Genomic DNA, 18568 nt, shown 5'->3' with positions numbered 1-18568 from the left:
TATGGTTGAATTCATGTAAATGTGATAATGTTTAAATAACTAAATGATATGGTAATGAATTAATGCCCGTATAAACTTAGTGAATGCCTAGGATACAAATGACATGCCATTAGGGTTGTTACCATTTCAAGTGTTGGTCTTGGATATCCTACCAATGGCTAAGATCTTGCATTTGTTGTGGATTTTTCACAGCTCGTGTGAGGAGCATTTTTAAGCATTATCATCTCGATCCATAGCTCGTGTGAGCATTATTTTCACAGCCTGTGTGAGCATTATACTCATAGCTCGTGTGAGCATTGTTATCTTGCGTATCCAATGTTATTTCATTGTGGTTTAGTGGGTGGAAATGGATATATGAAATGGCAAATGGATATAAGAAATGGTAAATGGTTCTAAGAAACGGAAAGTGGTTATTTGATTTTGTGATAATTGTATAATTTTCTATAAGTGAATGGTGATATATGTATCAAGCACGTTCATTTGAATATAATTTATAAGCAGAGTAATGTTTTAAACTTGTTATGTGAAGGAACTAACCTTGTTGATTTGTGGTTTGAATAGGCCATCCATGATCACCATGTTTCTTAAATGTAAAAATTGTATGTTCAATGCATATGTATGTTACACTCGAGTGAGTTATGTTAAGTTGATGTACGAACTTTCTAAGCATTGTATTGCGTGCATTTACTCTGTTTGATTTCTTGTAGATGATTAGAAGTTTTACAATTGGTTGAAGTTCAAGTCAGATCTCACACTATCCCTTCAACGACTCGATAGATTTTTAATAATTTTGTGATAGGTTATAAGTGGCATGTAAATAGGTATTTTGATTACAAGTGTGTAAGTATAAGTTTGTGTTTGAAATGGCATGTAATGATAAGTTCTAGTTGTTCTTATGTTTTGAGATAAAGTAATAAATATGAAATGGTCATTTGGTTAACTTTCTCTAGAATATGTTTTGGTATGTGAAGTTGAATTTGTGAAAATGTGCACGGTGTGTGAGTGATGTTTAAAAGGCAATGAATGTTAAATTGTAATTGTTTGAAATGAGCTGCCAATTGTGGCATACTGGTTAGGCGATTAGGATGAATGAATTAAGTGTTCTTTTGGTATGTTTTGATGATTTTTGAATAGGTTTGAATGATGGTATGAAGTAGCATGTGACTTAAGTAAACTAGGAATAGGTAACTTGTTGAAAAGGGTCTTTTAGGTGCACATGGGCTGACACACAGCTATGTGCCATACATAGGCATATAGCACGATCGTGTGGTCTGTGTGATTTAGGTGTTAATTGGTATACACGATCACAGTTAGTTGCATGGCTTGGCAAAAAGCGACACAACTGTGTGACACTGGATTACACAACATCAGTTTGTAGCACGACTTGGGGACATGACTGTGTGGTTCTACTCCACATGGCCTCAGCCTATCACACAGCCTAGCCACACGGTTGTTGTAACACCCCTAACCCATATCTGTTGCCAGAATAGGGTTAGGGAGCATTATCGTAAAAATATAAATTTAAAACATACATCTCATACATCAACATAAACATAGCATAAATCATTCATTTACAGGCATATCGTCCCTTAATCGAGCCTTCAAGGCCCTAGAAAAACATTAGAAACAATTCAAGACTAAATTGGAAACATTTGGAAATTGTAGGAAAATGTTAGAAAATTTAGACTATGGGGATCACATGGTTGAGACACACGCCCATGTCTCAGGCTGTCTAACATTCAAAATAGGGACACACGGCTGTGTCCCAGCCCTTGTCCTTGCCCATGTAACTCTCTGAGTTGGGTCACACGATGAAGCCAGACGCCAGTGTACCATGTTGTGTGCTAGGCTGTGCTGTAACCTAACTTGCATGCCTTAAAAACATACAGGGGACACACGGCCATGTCGCCGGGCTGTGTGTCACACACCATTGAGTTCCATGCCCATGTGGGCATGAAATTTGCCAAAATCAAGCCATTTCCGTCACCAAATCAAGCATGTACCGAAAAGCATTTTGTACCCATATTCAAGGCATCATAACATGACCAAAATCAACATGAAATGACCAACTCACTAGTCCAAAACCATTCAACTAATATGCCATACAAGGCACATCAAAAACAAGCATACAAACCTACCAAAACATATTCATTACCTCATTTAAAACATGTACATCTAGTTCAATATCATCTTAAAACATACCATAATTGTGACCATAAGTAACTCATCATAAACATACCATTTTAATGTAACCAATGTGCCCTTCATAGACATTGCAATTTATATCCAAACATCAACAACTAAAACATGTCAACATTGATCCATTCCTAGCATAGAAACTTAATTCAATCATAAACCAAAACAAACCACAAGTGTTCACTTTCAATCCATTCTAATTCTACCAAAAAGATACCTATTTACAATCTTGATAAAATACCTAACAACTTAGTTTAGTATATTGCCATTTTGTACAAAAACAACCTATATAGCCACATATACATGCCACTACCCTAAGAGACACAAGAATTACCGACATCTATGGATAGTGTGAGCCGAAAGTTCGATCCGTCCAAATGTCAGAAACAATGATCTACAAAACAATCCACATGAAGGAATAAACTTATAGAGCTTAGTAAGGACATAGTATATTATAGAACCTAACAACAATTGAATACAACTAAAATATTACTCGATTCAAAATCACCAAAGTATAAATAGGGCACATATGTGCAATTCAGGGATACCGAAGTACAAACAATGGCACTTATGTGCAATTCAGGGGTATTGAAGTACAAACAAGGGCACATATGGGCAATTCAGGGTTACCAAAGTGCAAACAGAGGCACATATGTGCAATTCAGGGTATAATTAACTATATGCATTTAATTACATAGCTATAATGTGAAAATACAAGTAGAAATTCAATCTCTTATTGAAATAATACTATAGACATACCTTGATGACTAGAGGGTAGAAATATGATCAAGCTAATCCGTGATTTTTGCCTTTCCTCGATTTAGATCCGGTTGAGATTTATCTTGATCTAAATAAATAAATATATTGAATTAAGTGTTTCCATCAATCTCAAACATTCAATTCAATCCATAATTCACATTTATACATATTTACTGTTTGGCCCTAAATATTTTGACTTCTCACAACTTAGTCCTTAAGCTCATAAATTTAAATTTAAGCATTTTAATCATCATCTCATGCTAGCCAAATTCACTAAGGACCTATATCAATTCATACAAACCATCATTCCAAATTTCACATTTTTCTTTTATCATTTTTAACAAATTAGTCATTAAACATTATTTTCATAAAAAATCACTTTACAAAACTTGTTTATTTATTTAAAATGACTCATAACCTACCATCAAACTTCAAGAATCATGCAAGAAAATTCATGGAAAAATTCTAAAACTTTATCAGTTTTACAAATTGATCCCTGGGCTAGCTAGGTTAAGCTACAATGATCCCAAAAACATAAAAATAATTAAAACCGGGACAAAACTACACTTACATGCAATAGGTGAGCTTGGATGAATATTAACCCCTATCTAATGGTGATTTTTTCTTAGGTTTTCAAATGAAGAAGATGATACCATCTTTTTCTTTACATTTCTTTTAAGATTTAATTACCCATTTCCTATTTTGCCCTTTAAAAACAGTAATAATTTTAATAAAACCTTGCCATAAACATCCACTAACGACATAAATGGTCTAATTACCAACTAAGTCATCTTAAATTAAATTTATATATCCATTTGACACCTTTAACTAATAAAATTCCAATTTTGCACATTTTACGATTTAGTCCTTTTTTACACAATTAAGCATGCAAACGTCAAAATTTCTTAACAAAATTTTTATATGACCTTACTAACATTCCATTGACATTAAAATAATAATAAAATAATAATTTAAACATTGGATGTGTGGTCCCGAAACTATTGTTCCAATTTCACTAAAAACTGGATGTTACAATCGTGTGACCCTTGTTTTTTATTTTTGCCCCCTTTTTAAAAATGTTTGAAATGAGGCCTTGCTTTATTTTAAATTGTTTTATGCATTCTATAAGCTCAATTTAACCATGATAACATAAGAAAAACATGTTTTTGGTTATATATATGATGATTAACAATTGTTTAAAAAACTTTTACATTGATATAGTATGATTCTGTTCTATTATGTGTGGTAGCATCTCCTAACCCTATCCACCGACTGATATGGGTGAGGAGTGTTACAATGTTGCCTAATCACTATCTAAAATGGACGGTAATTTGTGCCCCCACTCTATTACAAGTTATAACAAATTTGGGCAACATCCAACAACTTTGGCTAGTCCCTCTATGTGGCACTCACGTAGAGCCAAAGATACATCTCCAATAAAGTATTTACTCTCTAGGTTTACCCATCAGTTTGTAGAAGCATGCTAGTGTAAAAGTTCAAGTCTCACCCCATCAACTTGACCAAGACTATCTTAAACGGATTGTGAACTGCTATCTTGATTGCTAACAATAGACTATGGCACTTTTTAGTATTTTACCATATTTCTAAGCAATAAACGAGCTGCCACCTTAGTAGGGCACTCCTTAGTTATTGGAATGAAGGTTCCATACTTGGAAAATCTATCAACCACAACAACTATACTCACAACCCATCAAATTTATGCAAACCAATAGTAAAATCAATGGATACACTTTCCCATGGATGTTCCGGAATAGGAAAAGGTTGGAATAAATCGGTTGACAATTTTAACTCCCTCTTGTCTTGTTGGGACACTAGAAAAGTCTTCACACAGGTCCCAACATTATTACCCATGTGGGGACAATAATAAGGGTCCTCTAAAATAGCCAACATGCTGTGCATACCTAGATATTCAGCCCATCTCTAGTCAAAACACTCTTTCATGACTTCCTTGTGCAATTTCCCATATCGAGGCACATAAATATGATGCGTCTGAGTGTACAAAAATTCTCCCTTAAGACAAAATTGCCTTATTTTCCATTCTCTGGCAAGCTCAGCCAATGTTTTGGTTGTGGGATCATGGGAAAAGCCCTCTCTAATGTACTTCTATAGAGAGCTATTTGGCTTACTTATTGTTGCAAACTCTACTTTTCGGCTTAATGCATCAACCACTATGTTGACTTTCCCCAACTTATACTCCATACTAAAATCAAATTTCGCCAAGAAAACCTGCCAATGAGCGTATGTGGGAGACAACTTTTTGTAAGTCAGGATAAAACTATTTGCAACATTTCTTATAAATACCATACACCTAGAACCCTGCAAATAGTGTCTCCATATGCGCATATAATGCACCACTAAGGTTATTTCTTTTTACTGAATTGTGTATTGCCACTCAGTATCATTAAGCTTCTGACTCTCAACAGCAATTGGATTACCATTCTGTATCAATGCTCCCCCAATGACATAGTTTGATGCGTACATATGCACCTTATACGATTTAGTATAATTTAACAAGGCAAGCACGAGCTCTTTGGTCATCATCTATTTTACCTGATGAAAGGCTTTTCGACACTGTTCGCTCCAATCCTACACCTTACCCTTATTCAATAGATTTATCAAGGGTGCAGTGATTTTGGAGTAGCCTTCAATGAAGCATCAGTAATAGTTTGTCAACCCAATAAAAGGCCACAACTCGGATACCTTGATTGCTTGCTCTCAATCAGCAATTGACCGAATTTTGCCCCCATCCATCCAGATTTTTCCACCTCCCATGATATAGCCTAAGAATGGAGGTGTAGTCCCAAAACCACTGTTCCAATTTCACTGAAAATGAGCTGTTACAATCGTGTGGCCCTTATTTTTTATTTTTGCCCCTTTTTAAAAAATGTTTCAAATGAGTCCCTACTTTTTTTAAATTGTTTTATGGAATCTATAAGCTCAATTTAACCACAGTAACATAAGAATAACATGTTTTTTGTTATATATGTGATGATTAACAATTATTTTAAAAAATTTTACATTGATATAGGATGATTCTGTTCCGGTATGTGTGGAAGCATCTCATAATCGTAATCCATGGACGAATACAGGTGAGGAGTGTTACAATGTTACCTTGTCACTATCTCAAACAAACTCTAATTCGTGCCCCTACTCTGTTGCAAGTTATAAGAAATTTGGGCCACATTCAACAAATTTGGCTAGTCCTTCTGTGTGGCACTCACATAGTACCAAAGATACGTCTCCAATAAAGCATTTATTCTCTAGGTTTACCCATCAAATTGTAGAAGCTTGCTAGTGGAAAAGTTCAAGTCTAACCCTAACAACTTGAACAACTCTGTCCTGAATGGACCTGTGAGCTTCTGTCTCAATTGCTAACAATAAACTATGCACTCCCTAGTATTATACCACATGTCTAAGCAATAAATGAGCTGCCTCCTCAATAGGGCACTCATTAGTTGTTGGAATGAAGGTTCCATGCTTGGAAAATCTATCAACCACAACAACTATACTCACAAACCCATCAAATTTATGTAAACCAATAATATAATCAATGGATACAATTTCCTTTGGATGTTCCAGAATGGGAAAAAGCTACAATAAATCCGTTGACAATTTTCACTCCCCATTGTATTATTGGCACACTAGAAAACTCTTTACACAAGTCCCAACATTATTACCCATGTGGGCCCAATAATAAGGCTCCTCTAAAATAGCCAACATGCTGTGCATACCTAGATGTTCAGCCCATCTCAAGTCATGACATTGTTTCATGACTTCCTTATGCAATTTCCCATATTAAGGCACATAAATATGATGCGTCTGAGTGTACAAAAGTTCTCCCTTAAGACAAAATTGCCTCATTTTCCATTCTCTGGCAAGCTCAGCCAATGTTTTGGTTGTGGGATCATGGGAAAAGCCCTCTCTAATGTACTCCTACAGAGAGCAGTTTGGCTTACTTATTGTTGTAAACTCTACTTTTCAGCTTAATGCATCAGCCACTATGTTGACTTTCCCCGGCTTATACTCCATGCTGAAATCAAATTCCGCTAAGAAATCCTTCTAACGAGCTTGCTTGGGAGGCAACTTTTTCTGAGTCCGAAAAAAACTATTTACAACACTTAGAATCCCGCAAATAGTGTCTTCATATGCGCAAAGAATACACCACTAAGGTCATTTCTTTTTATTGAATTATGTATTGCCACTCAGTATTGTTAAGCTTGTGACTCTAGAAAGCGATTGTATTACCATTCTGAATCAATACTCCCCCAATGACTTAGTTTGATGTGCACGTGTGCACCTCATACGATTTAGTATAATTTGACAAGGCAAGCACAGGCTCTTTGGTCATCACCTGTTTTACTTGATGAAAGGATTTCTGACACTGTTCATTCCAATCCTACACCTTACCCTTATTCAATAGATTTATCAAGGGTGCGGTGATTTTGGAGAAGCCTTCAATAAAATGTTAGTAATATTTTGTCAACCCAAGGAAAGGCCACAACTCGGTTACCTTGATTGCTAGATCTCAATCAGTAATTGCCAGAATTTTGCCCCATCCGTCTAGATTTTTCCACCTCCCATGATATGGCCCAAGAATGGATGTGTAGTCTCGAAACCACTGTTCCAACTTAAATTGTTTTATGGATTCTGTAAGCTCAATTTCACAATGGTAACATAAGAATAACATGTTTTTTGTTATATATGTGATGATTAACAATTATTTTAAAAACTTTTACATTGATATAGTTTAATTCTGATCTGTTATGTGTGGTAGCATCTCATAACAGTAATCCACGGATGGATACGGGTGAGGAGTGTTACAATGTTGCCTTGTCACTATCTTAATTGGACTCTAATTCGTGCCCCCACTCTGTTGCAAGTTATAAGAAATTTTGGCCACATTTAACAACTTTGGCTAGTGTAACGAGTAGGTTTGTGCAAGTGTACACAGTCATTATCAAGTAAGAAGTAAGTATCAAGTTATCGTCTCCACAGGGATTGTATTTGTGCTAAGTCACTTAATTTGTAAAATTATATTAACAATTTGGTAAATAAAAACACAATATATTTGAAAAGTGGTGATTAAAATATATTAAACTAAGTGCAATGATACCTAATGCAAATTATCCTAAGTATGCAAACTAAATGAAATAGATTTTAGTAAAATTAAACAGAATTTTGCAACAATTATATCATAAATAAACTAAGACAATTACTTTAATTAAACTCAATCTATTATCAACATGCTTAATAACATTCGAAAACATTCCATGGCAACTCGATCTTTCATGAGTTTGGAAACCACATTAGGTCCTTTCAGAATCCTTTACTTAGTAAATACGCATTTTAATGATCCTTATTTACTAAGGGTTTCTTAGTATTCATGTGAAGTAACAGGGACATGTCAGGTTTTAAACAATTTAATCACACAAATCTAAAAACTATGCAGATAATAGAGCTTGGTCAGATTTGTTATGCAACCTACAATTTAATCGAGTCAGGATCTAAATTGAGCATGCACATTTCAATTATGTGTTCATTAGCCGTAAATGCAGTCGGGATCGCTCACTAATTGGTGTATTCGATCACGTATGAACGAAATACGACTTGATTTTAATTGAAAACATGATCGATTGAGGCACAAACAGTATAAGCATAAATCAAATAAATATTATTTAATCAAAGCAATCATCCTAAATTAAATAAAATTAAGCTAACATTGTTGTAAACAAGAACAAAGAACACATAACAAACATATTTAGATTAAATTAAAGAAAAGAAACATTCAACCCAATTCAGAGTGGCTGTCACCCAAGACTCTAACTGACGAGGCTCATTCGCTTATTTGCTTTGCTCATTTGCTGATGCTTATCCAAGGTAGCTGACCAAGGGTTCTTTAAGAGGCTAATTTTGCTAAAAATCCTTATGGAAGGATGATGATAGGCGTGAGGGGGAAAGATAGCTAAGAGAGTTGAGAGAGGAGAGAATGATGAATGCGTGAGTGATAATTGAAAAGTGAGAAATGAGCTCTTATTTATATGAGAGGCAAGGGAGCTAGTTTGCTAAAAATAGGAGTGCCCATCTTTTGAAACTTCTTCCAAGGATGGTCGGCCATGAATTGAGGAAATGTGGCTGATTCTGCTTGATTCCTAGTCAATTTGAGTGCCACCACAACTTAGGACGAAATATCGGTCACCAACAAATCTTTGTGAAAATCTCTGATTTCTTTAACTCTTTAAGGACCTTGTGTAATTAAGCCAAAAATTGATTTATGATCAGCCATGTGCAGCTGAAAATTGGGTTGACTTGGTCCCCAATTTGGACGGTTTTGCAATTAGAAGAAAACTCTCAGACCTGTCCAAAAATAGTAGATAGTTTAGAGGACCAAATAATATAAATTTAACCATTTCAATTAATTAATTTACTAAATTAATTAAAACCCAATTTATTAATGAAATATTTAAAATGAATTATTAAATATAACTTTATATTTTATTATTTAATTTAATCATGCATGGCCCTCTTTATAGCTTAAAAATATAATATGCACAAACTAATATAAAATAAGCCATTTTATGCATGAAAACTATATAATAAAGTATCAAATCACATTTTAATAATTTCCATGTCCTAATTTCATATTTTCACATATTTCATTAATTTATTAAACAATTACTTGATTTTAACAACAAATTTAAGTAAAAAGGTGATGAATTATATAGGAAAAATCCTATATATTTTTCAGTTTACAGCTAGTCCCTATGTGTGGCACTCACATATTGCCAAAGATATGTCTTCAATAAAGCATTTACTCTCTAGGTTTGCCCATCAATTTGTTGAAGCATGCTAGAGGAAAAGATCAGGTCTAACCCCATCAACTTGTGCAACTATGTCCTAAACGGAAATGTGAACTACTGTCTCAATTGCTAACAATAAACCATGGCACTCCCTAGTATTTTACCACATGTCTAAGCAATAAACGAGTTGCCTCCTCAATAGGGCACTCCTTAGTTGTTGTAATGAAGGTTCCATACTTGGAAAATCTATCAACCACAATAACTATACTCGTAAACCCATCAAATTTATGCAAACCAATAATAAAATCAATGGATACACTTTCCTTTGGATGTTTCAGAATGGGAAAAGGCCGCAATAAACAGGTTGACAATTTATCTCCACCTTGTCTTATTGGCACACTAGAAAAGTCTTCACACAGGTCCAAACATTATTACCCATGTGGGGCCACTAATAACGGTCCTCCAAAAGAGCCAACATGCGATGCATACCTAGATGCGTACATATGCACCTCATATGATTTAGTATAATCTAACAAGGCAAGCACGGGCTCCTTGGTCATCATCTGTTTTACTTGATGAAAGGCTTTCTAACACTGCTCGTTCCAATCCTACACCTTACCCTTCTTCAATAGATCTATCAAGGGTGTGGTGATTTTGGAGTAGCCTTCAATGAAGCGTCATTAATAGTTTGTCAACCCAAGGAAAGACCACAACTTGGTTACTTTGATTTGTGGATCCCAATCAGTCCCAAATTTTGCCCCCATCCATCCAGATTTTTCCACCTCCCATGATATGGCTTAAGAATGGATGTGTGGTCCCAAAACCACTGTTCCAATTTCACTAAAAACAGGTTGTTCAAACTCTCCCCCTAAAGGAATTTTTATTCCCGAAAATCTTCCCAAAAAAGAGGTTTGGGTATTGCACCTTCATAGCTTTTTTAGATTTCTAAGTAGCTTCTTCTATACCGTGACGTGGCCAGAACATTTTTACTAAAGCTATACTTTTATTTTTCAGTTCTTTAACCTCTCAAGTTAGAATTCTAATTGGTTCTTCACTATAACTCATATTTTGTTGTATCTTGACATCTACAGGTGAAATTGCGTGTGAAGGATCTGATTGATACCGTTGTAACATGGATACATGAAATACATTGTGAATATTTTCCTACTCTAATGACAAAGCTAATCTGTAAGCTATCGGTACGATCCTCCCAATGATTTCGTATGGCCCGATAAACTACTAACTAAGCTTTCCTTTGCAGACAAATCGAAGAACTTTCTTCAAGGGCAATACTTTCAACAATACTTTGTTGCCGATTTGGAATTCGATGTCTTTTCTTTTCAAATCCGAAGCTGCTTTCAGAGTATAACTTATCATTTTAACCTTTTCTTCAGTTTGTCGTATCAAATCAACCCCGAATAACCTTTTCTTCCTGAGCTCAGTCTATTATAACAAAGTTCGACACTTCTGACCATACAATGCTTCATACATTGTCATTTTAATGCTCGATTGATAACTGTTTTTATATGCGAATTCAACTAATGGTAGGAATCTCTCCCAACTACCTTAAAATTCTAAAACACAATGTCGAAGCATATCTTCAAGTATTTGAATCACTCGTTCAGATTGACCATCTGTCTGGGGATGAAAAGCTGTACTAAAATGTAGTCAAGTACCTAAAGCTTCGTCTAACTTGCTCTAGAATCGACACATGGATCTATGCCAGAAATAATAGAAAATACACACTGTGCAATCCAACAATCTCAACAACATACAACTCTGCCAATATCTCGAGTTAAAAATTCGTACGCACTGGGATGAAATGCGCAGACTTCGTCAAACGATCAACAATGAGCCATACAACATCTTTCTTCCTCGGAGATAGAGGCAATCCTAATACGAAATCCATTGTGACATGTTCCCATTTCCACTCTAGAATCACCACTAGCTGTAATAAACCTGAACGTACTTGATGCTCGACTTTAACCTACTGACAAACCAAACATTTCAATACAAATTCTGAAATCTCTCTTTCATATCTAGCCACCAGTACATTTGTTTCAAATTACAGTACATTTTATTGCTACCAGGATGAATAAACAAGCTATTATTGTTAGCTTTCTATAAAATCTTCTTAACAAGATCATAATTTTTCAAAACATATATTCTGTCTTTGAAATACAAATTATTATCGAAACCAACTAAAAATCTGAATTAGTCAAGCCAAATGCCATCACAAGAAACTCATAATGTTTGTACCTGGTTCTGAATGTAGTTTTTGGCACATCAGAGTCTTTAACTCGTAATTGATAATGGTCAGAACGAAGATCAATATTTGAAAATATTGTTGCACATTTCAACTAGTAGAGTAGATCATCGATATGTGGCAATGGATACTTATTCTTGATCGTGACTTTATTGATCTGTCAAAAATCGATAAATAAATGCATAGATCCATCCATTTTCTTAACAAAAAACATGGGAGCACCCCAAGGAGAAAAACTAGGCCGAGCAAAGCCTCTATTTATCAACTCTTGCAACTGTGCTTTCAATTCCTTCAACTCTGTAGGTGTCATTCTGTCTGGAGCTATCGATATCGGGGATGTTCCCGGCAGGAATTCAATAGCGAACACAACCTTTCCGGTTGGTGGTAACCCAGGTAATTCCTCTGGAAACACATCCAAAAACTTTCAAACAACCAAAACTGATTCTAATTTAAATTTTGAGACCCTGGAATCAACTATATAAGTGAAATATGCTTCACAACCCTTTTTAACATATTTCCGTGCCGACATAGCTGAGATTATATTAGATGTACCATCCAATCTATTTGATTCAATTCGGATCGTTTTACCATCTTGACATTTTAACAGAATATGTTTTCTTCTACAATTCACAATAGCATCATGCAGAGTCAACCAGTCCATACCCAGAATCACATCAAACTCATCAAAGGGTAACAACATCAAACTAGCGGGGAAATTGTAACCCCAAATTTTTAGTGGACATGATCAACATAACTAATTAACTAGAACACACTGACCTAGGGGATTTGTAACTTTGACTATATTCAGTGAATTCAACAAGTATTTTCTTGTTGTCTACTAATGTAGTGCTTATATACGAATGAGTTGATCCAGGATCAAACAATGCTTATACATTAATATCAAAGAGAGAAAAAGTACTAGCAATAATATTTGGAGTAGTAGCTTCCTTTTGAGCTCGAATTGCATAGGCCCTAGCTGGTGTTCTTTCTTCAAACCGTTCGTTCATCTCATTGTTCTTTCCACGATCGAAAGTAGCATTTCTAGTAGTTCTAGATCGTCTACCTCTCTGAGAAGTTACTTCAGGCTTGTTTGATTCATTCCAGAAATCATTTTGCTTCTTCAGACAGTTACGAAGAAAATGATCAGTAGACCCACAATGGAAACAAGCTCTCAATTTTGATCGAAACTCACCAAAGTATCTTTTATTGCATTCATCACAGAAAGGAATGGTTCTCTTAACATTTCTTACACTTCCAACACTAGCCACTGGAGAATTAACTGACTGGAAATTACTTTGCCTTGGTTTCTCTCTACCAACGAACTCTAAAGAAGCAGTTGATCGACTAGTGTCATTTCTAAATTTCTTCGAGGGAGACGTTTGAGCAAGCTTGAATGAACCCCTTTTGCTATAGTCTCTAAATTTCAAATTTGACTGTCGTTTGCTTTTACAAATTTCTTCAACTTTCTGAGCCAACTCCAAAAGTTCTACAAATTCCCGCAACTTTAATGCTACTACAACCATACAGATACCATCATTCAACCCATCTTCAAATCTAATACACATTTCCTCCTCATTTGATACAATGTTAAGAGCATACTTACTTAACTGCACAAATTCATGTTCATACTCAACTACAGTTTGATTTTCTTATTTTAACTCGAGAAACTCTTTCTTTTTCTGATCAATGAATAGTCAATTAACATTCTTTTTTCTTGAATTCATTCTGAAAGAAGTCTCAACTAACACGATCATCCAATGCTATCGCGCTCAAAGTATCCCAACATAAATATACCTCATCTTTCAATAAAGATACCACACACCTTAATCAATCTTCAAGGGTGCACAACAGCTCTGCAAAAACTCTCTTTATGTTTAGTAGCCAATACTTGGCTTTTGAAGGATGATCATCTACTGTACCTCTTAGTTCTTCAGCTTCACATTTTTGAATTTTATCTGCAGATACTTGGGTAACCATCACAGATACAGGGTTTGGAGTATTTAAGGGTGCTAGAGGAGGCACAATAGGGGGTGAAGTTGGAGGAGTTTCAAGATTTGCTTGCCATTAGTTCATCATTCCAAGAAATACATTTTTCATCCCATGACTAATAGATTGTGGAATAGATGCACTACTACTTGCTTCGGGATTCAAAGCTTGAACATTACTTTCATCTTCATTAATTATAGCTCGATTCAATTTTACTGACATCTTAAATATATAAGAAAATACAATGTTAGAATAGATCAAAAGCATCACACTATCACAGGGTATATGTGGCATGTATATATACTAAACCTTTCTCCTCTACATTAGTCCTAGAATAGACTAAATCGTAACTCTGATACCACTAAATGTAACACTCCTAACCCGTATCCGTTGCCAAAATAGGGTTACAGAGCATTATTGTAAAAACATAACTTTCGAAACAATTAGGGACTAAATTAGAAATATTTCGAAAATATAGGAAAAAGTTAGAAAATTTAGACTACAAGGGCCATATGGCCCTGTGGCCAGGCTGTGTAAGAATTGAAATAGGGACACACGGTCGTGTCTCAGCCCGTGTCCTTGCCCGTATAACTCTATGAGTTGGGTCACACGACCAAGCCACTCGTCCGTGTGCCAAGCCGTGTAACTTTCGAAATAGCCACACATGCCCGTGTGCTAGGTTGTGTGCTAGGCCGTTTAACAGCCTGACTTGCATGCCTTAAAAGCCTACAGGGGACACACAGTTGTATCGCCCAACTTGTGTCACACACGGCTGAGTCACACGCCCGTGAGAACATGAAATTGGCCAAAATCAAGCCATTTTCATCACCAAATCAAGCATGTACCTAAAAGCATTTTGTCCACATGTTTAAGGCATCATAAAATGACCAAAATCAACATGAAATGACCAATTGACTAGTCCAAAACTATTCAACCAATATGTCATATAAGACACATCAAAAACAAACATACAGACTTACATAAACATATGCATTACCTCATTTAAAACATCTACATCTAAAAGCATACCATAATTGTGACCATAAGTAACTCAACATAAACATACCATTTTAATGTCCTAAAAACAACCAACCAATGTGCCCTTCAACACTGTAATTTACATCCAAACATTAAAAACTAAAACATGTCAAAATTGATCCATACAATCCTACCAAAGCCATTCAACTAATATGCCATACAAGGCACCTAAAAAACAAGCACAAAAACCTACCAAAACATATGCATTACCTCATTTAAAACATGTACATCTAGTTCAACATCATCTTAAAACATACCATAATTGTGACCATAAGTAACTCATCATAAACATACCATTTTAATGTAACCAAATTGCCCTTCATAGACACTGCAATTTATATCCAAACATCAACAACTAAAACATGTTATCATTGATCCATTCCTAGCATAGCAACTTAGTTCAATCATAAACCAAAACAAACCACAAGTGTTCACTTTCGTTCCACTCTAATTAGACCAAACAGATACCTATTTAATATCTTGATAAAATACCTAATAACTTATTTTAGTATATTGACATATTGTATCAAAACAACCTATATAGCCACATATACATGCCACGAACCTAAGAGACACAAGAACTACAAACATTGCTGGATAGTGTGAGCCGAAAGTTCGATCCATCCAAATGTTAGCAACAATGATCTAAAAAACAATCCACAAGAACAAATAAGCTTATAGAGCTTAGTAAGGACATAGTATATCATATAACCTAACAACAATTGAATACAACTCAAATTTTACTTGATTCAAAATTACCGAAGTGTAAATAGGCACGTATGGGCAATTTAGGGGTACCAAAGTACAAACAAGGCCACGTATGTGCAATTCATGGGTATCGAAGTACAAACAGGGGCATGTATGTGCAATTCAGGGTATAATTAACTATATGCATTTTATTGTGTAACTATAATGTTAAAATACAAGTGGAAATTCAATTTTGTATTGAAATACTACGGACTTACCTTGACGACTGTTGCACAAAAATATGATCTAACTAATTCGCAGTTTCCGCCTTTCCTCTATTTAGACTCAGTTGAGATTTATCTTGATAATTATATTCAATTAAGTGTTTCAATCAATCTCAAACATTCAATTCAATCCATAATTCACATTTATGCATATTTACCCTTTGGCCCTAAATGTTTTAACTTTTCACAATTTAGTCCTTAATCTCATAAATTTAAATTTAAACATTTTAATCCTCACTCATGCTAGTCGAATTCACTAAGGACCTATATCAATTCGTACAGATCATCATTTTCACAATTTCAGCATGAACTTTTACCATTTTTTTACAAATAAGTCCCTAAATGTTAGTATCATAAAAAATCACTTTGCAAAACTTGTTTATTTATTAGCAAGGACTAATAATCTACCATCAAACTTCAAGAATCATGCAAGAAGATTCATCGTACAACCCTAAACCTTTATCAATTTTACAAATTAACCCCTGGGCTAGCTAGGTTAAGCTACAACAATCTCGAAAACATAAAAATCATTAAAAACGAGACAAAATTACACTTACATGCAATAGGCAAGCTTGGTCGAATATTAACCCTCTCTAATGATGATTTTCGATTAGGTTTTCAAATGAAGATGATGATACCTTCTTTTTCTTTACTTTTGTGTTATGATTTAATTACGCGTTTACTATTTTTCCCTTAAAAACCATTAATAATTTCAATAAAACCTTGCCATAAACATCTACTAACAACATAAATGGTCTAATTACAATCTAAGTCCTAGTAAAATAAATTTCTATAGGCATTTGACACATTTAACTAATGGAACTCTATTTTTGTACCTTTTACGATTTAGCCCTTTTTTACACAATTAATCATGCAAACGTCAAAATTTCTTAACAAAATTTTTATATGACCTTACTAACATTCCATTGTTCCAATTTCACTAAAGACGGGCTGTTATAGTCGTGTGACCCTTCTTTTGTATTTTTGCCCCTTTTTTAAAAATGTTTCAAATGAGTCCCTGCTTTGTTTTTAATTGCCATTATAACCAGAATCAAATCATCCAAAATTACCGATAGAACCAATGGATACTGTGATATATCTCCAACAAGCTTCCAACTCAATTTAGCTTAGATAATCACTAAATGTATCAAATAATTATACATATTACCAATAATAATTTAATTCCAATAATAATACACATATATATAATTTTCATTACCAAATAACATTCACTTCAATTAAATTTATTACGAATATAGCTCATTCAAGGCTTACTGGACTAAATTGCGTAAATACCAAAATTCGTGGATATTTTGGAAGTTTTCTATTTTCTCAAATTTTCACCCAATCTTGCTCTAAATTAATATTTCATTCCATTTACTAATTTAAATAATAAAACAATTCATTTCATACAATTTGGTCACTTTTTGACATTTTTACAAATTTACCTCGAAAGTTTTACTTTTATTCAATTTAGTCCCTGAGTCTAAAACGTGCAAGTTATCCATGCTAACTGAATATTCATATATATATATATATATTTTCCTCCTCCTCCTCTCCATTCCACATCCTTAATTTATAATACATGCTTATAAGTAACATTATCTATGATTTCACAATTTACTTGTAAATTTATTCAAAGCTGTCCATTTGAGTCATAGCCACTAAATTATTTTTATCTTTAGCTACGGAACTCTAAATTAAGATCCGCTAATTTTACCTGAAACTAGACTCATGTACCTTATTACCATAAAATTTTCATAATTTTTGGTTCGGCCAATAAGTACAGTTTATTCTTTAAAGTCACCTTTGTTCTGCTGTCTGACAATTCCGACCCTTCTTCACTAAAAATTAATTATCTCTTTGTTCAGAATTCGGATGATGTCTCTATTTGTTTCTATTGAAAATACACTCATTAAGAATTTTAAACTTATAAATTTTAACCAATACCTATTTTTTTACAATTTTTAATGATTTTTCCAAGTTAGAACGGGGGAACCCAAATTCATTCTGACCTTATCTCACAAAATTTATTATATCTCATAATTTACAATTCCATTACTTACACCGTTTTTTTATGAGAAACTAGAATCAATAAGCTTTAATTCTATTCATACTCTAATTCGATTTTCATAATTTATGGTGATTTTTAAAAGTGAGCCCACTGTTACTGTCCAAAACCATTTTAGTGCAAGATGTTTATTACCATGTTTGTAACACCCTTATTTTCTTTCTCTACACTATTTCTCATCACTTTCTCTTATTTTCTCTTCACTAACATATCAAGAACATAGGACCATATATACAAAACTTTACATTAACATCATTTCCATGCTTTTCAATAATATCAAACTTAAAAATATATTAAAATCTTGATGTACTTACCTTGTCATATTGATTTCAATCTTTAACTTGATTTTCTCTCTCCTCCAGCTTCTATTTCTTAAATTTAACTTGATATTCTAGCTCCCCATAGTCTCCTTGTTATCTTTCTCTCTTGATGGATATGAAAATTCTTTTGATTTCTAGATAAA

This window comes from Gossypium raimondii, chromosome 1, assembly GCF_025698545.1.
Source record: "Gossypium raimondii isolate GPD5lz chromosome 1, ASM2569854v1, whole genome shotgun sequence".
Classification (NCBI taxonomy): domain Eukaryota; kingdom Viridiplantae; phylum Streptophyta; class Magnoliopsida; order Malvales; family Malvaceae; genus Gossypium; species Gossypium raimondii.
The sequence above is the reverse complement of the archived record's forward strand: the minus strand, read 5'-3'. Positions refer to the sequence as shown.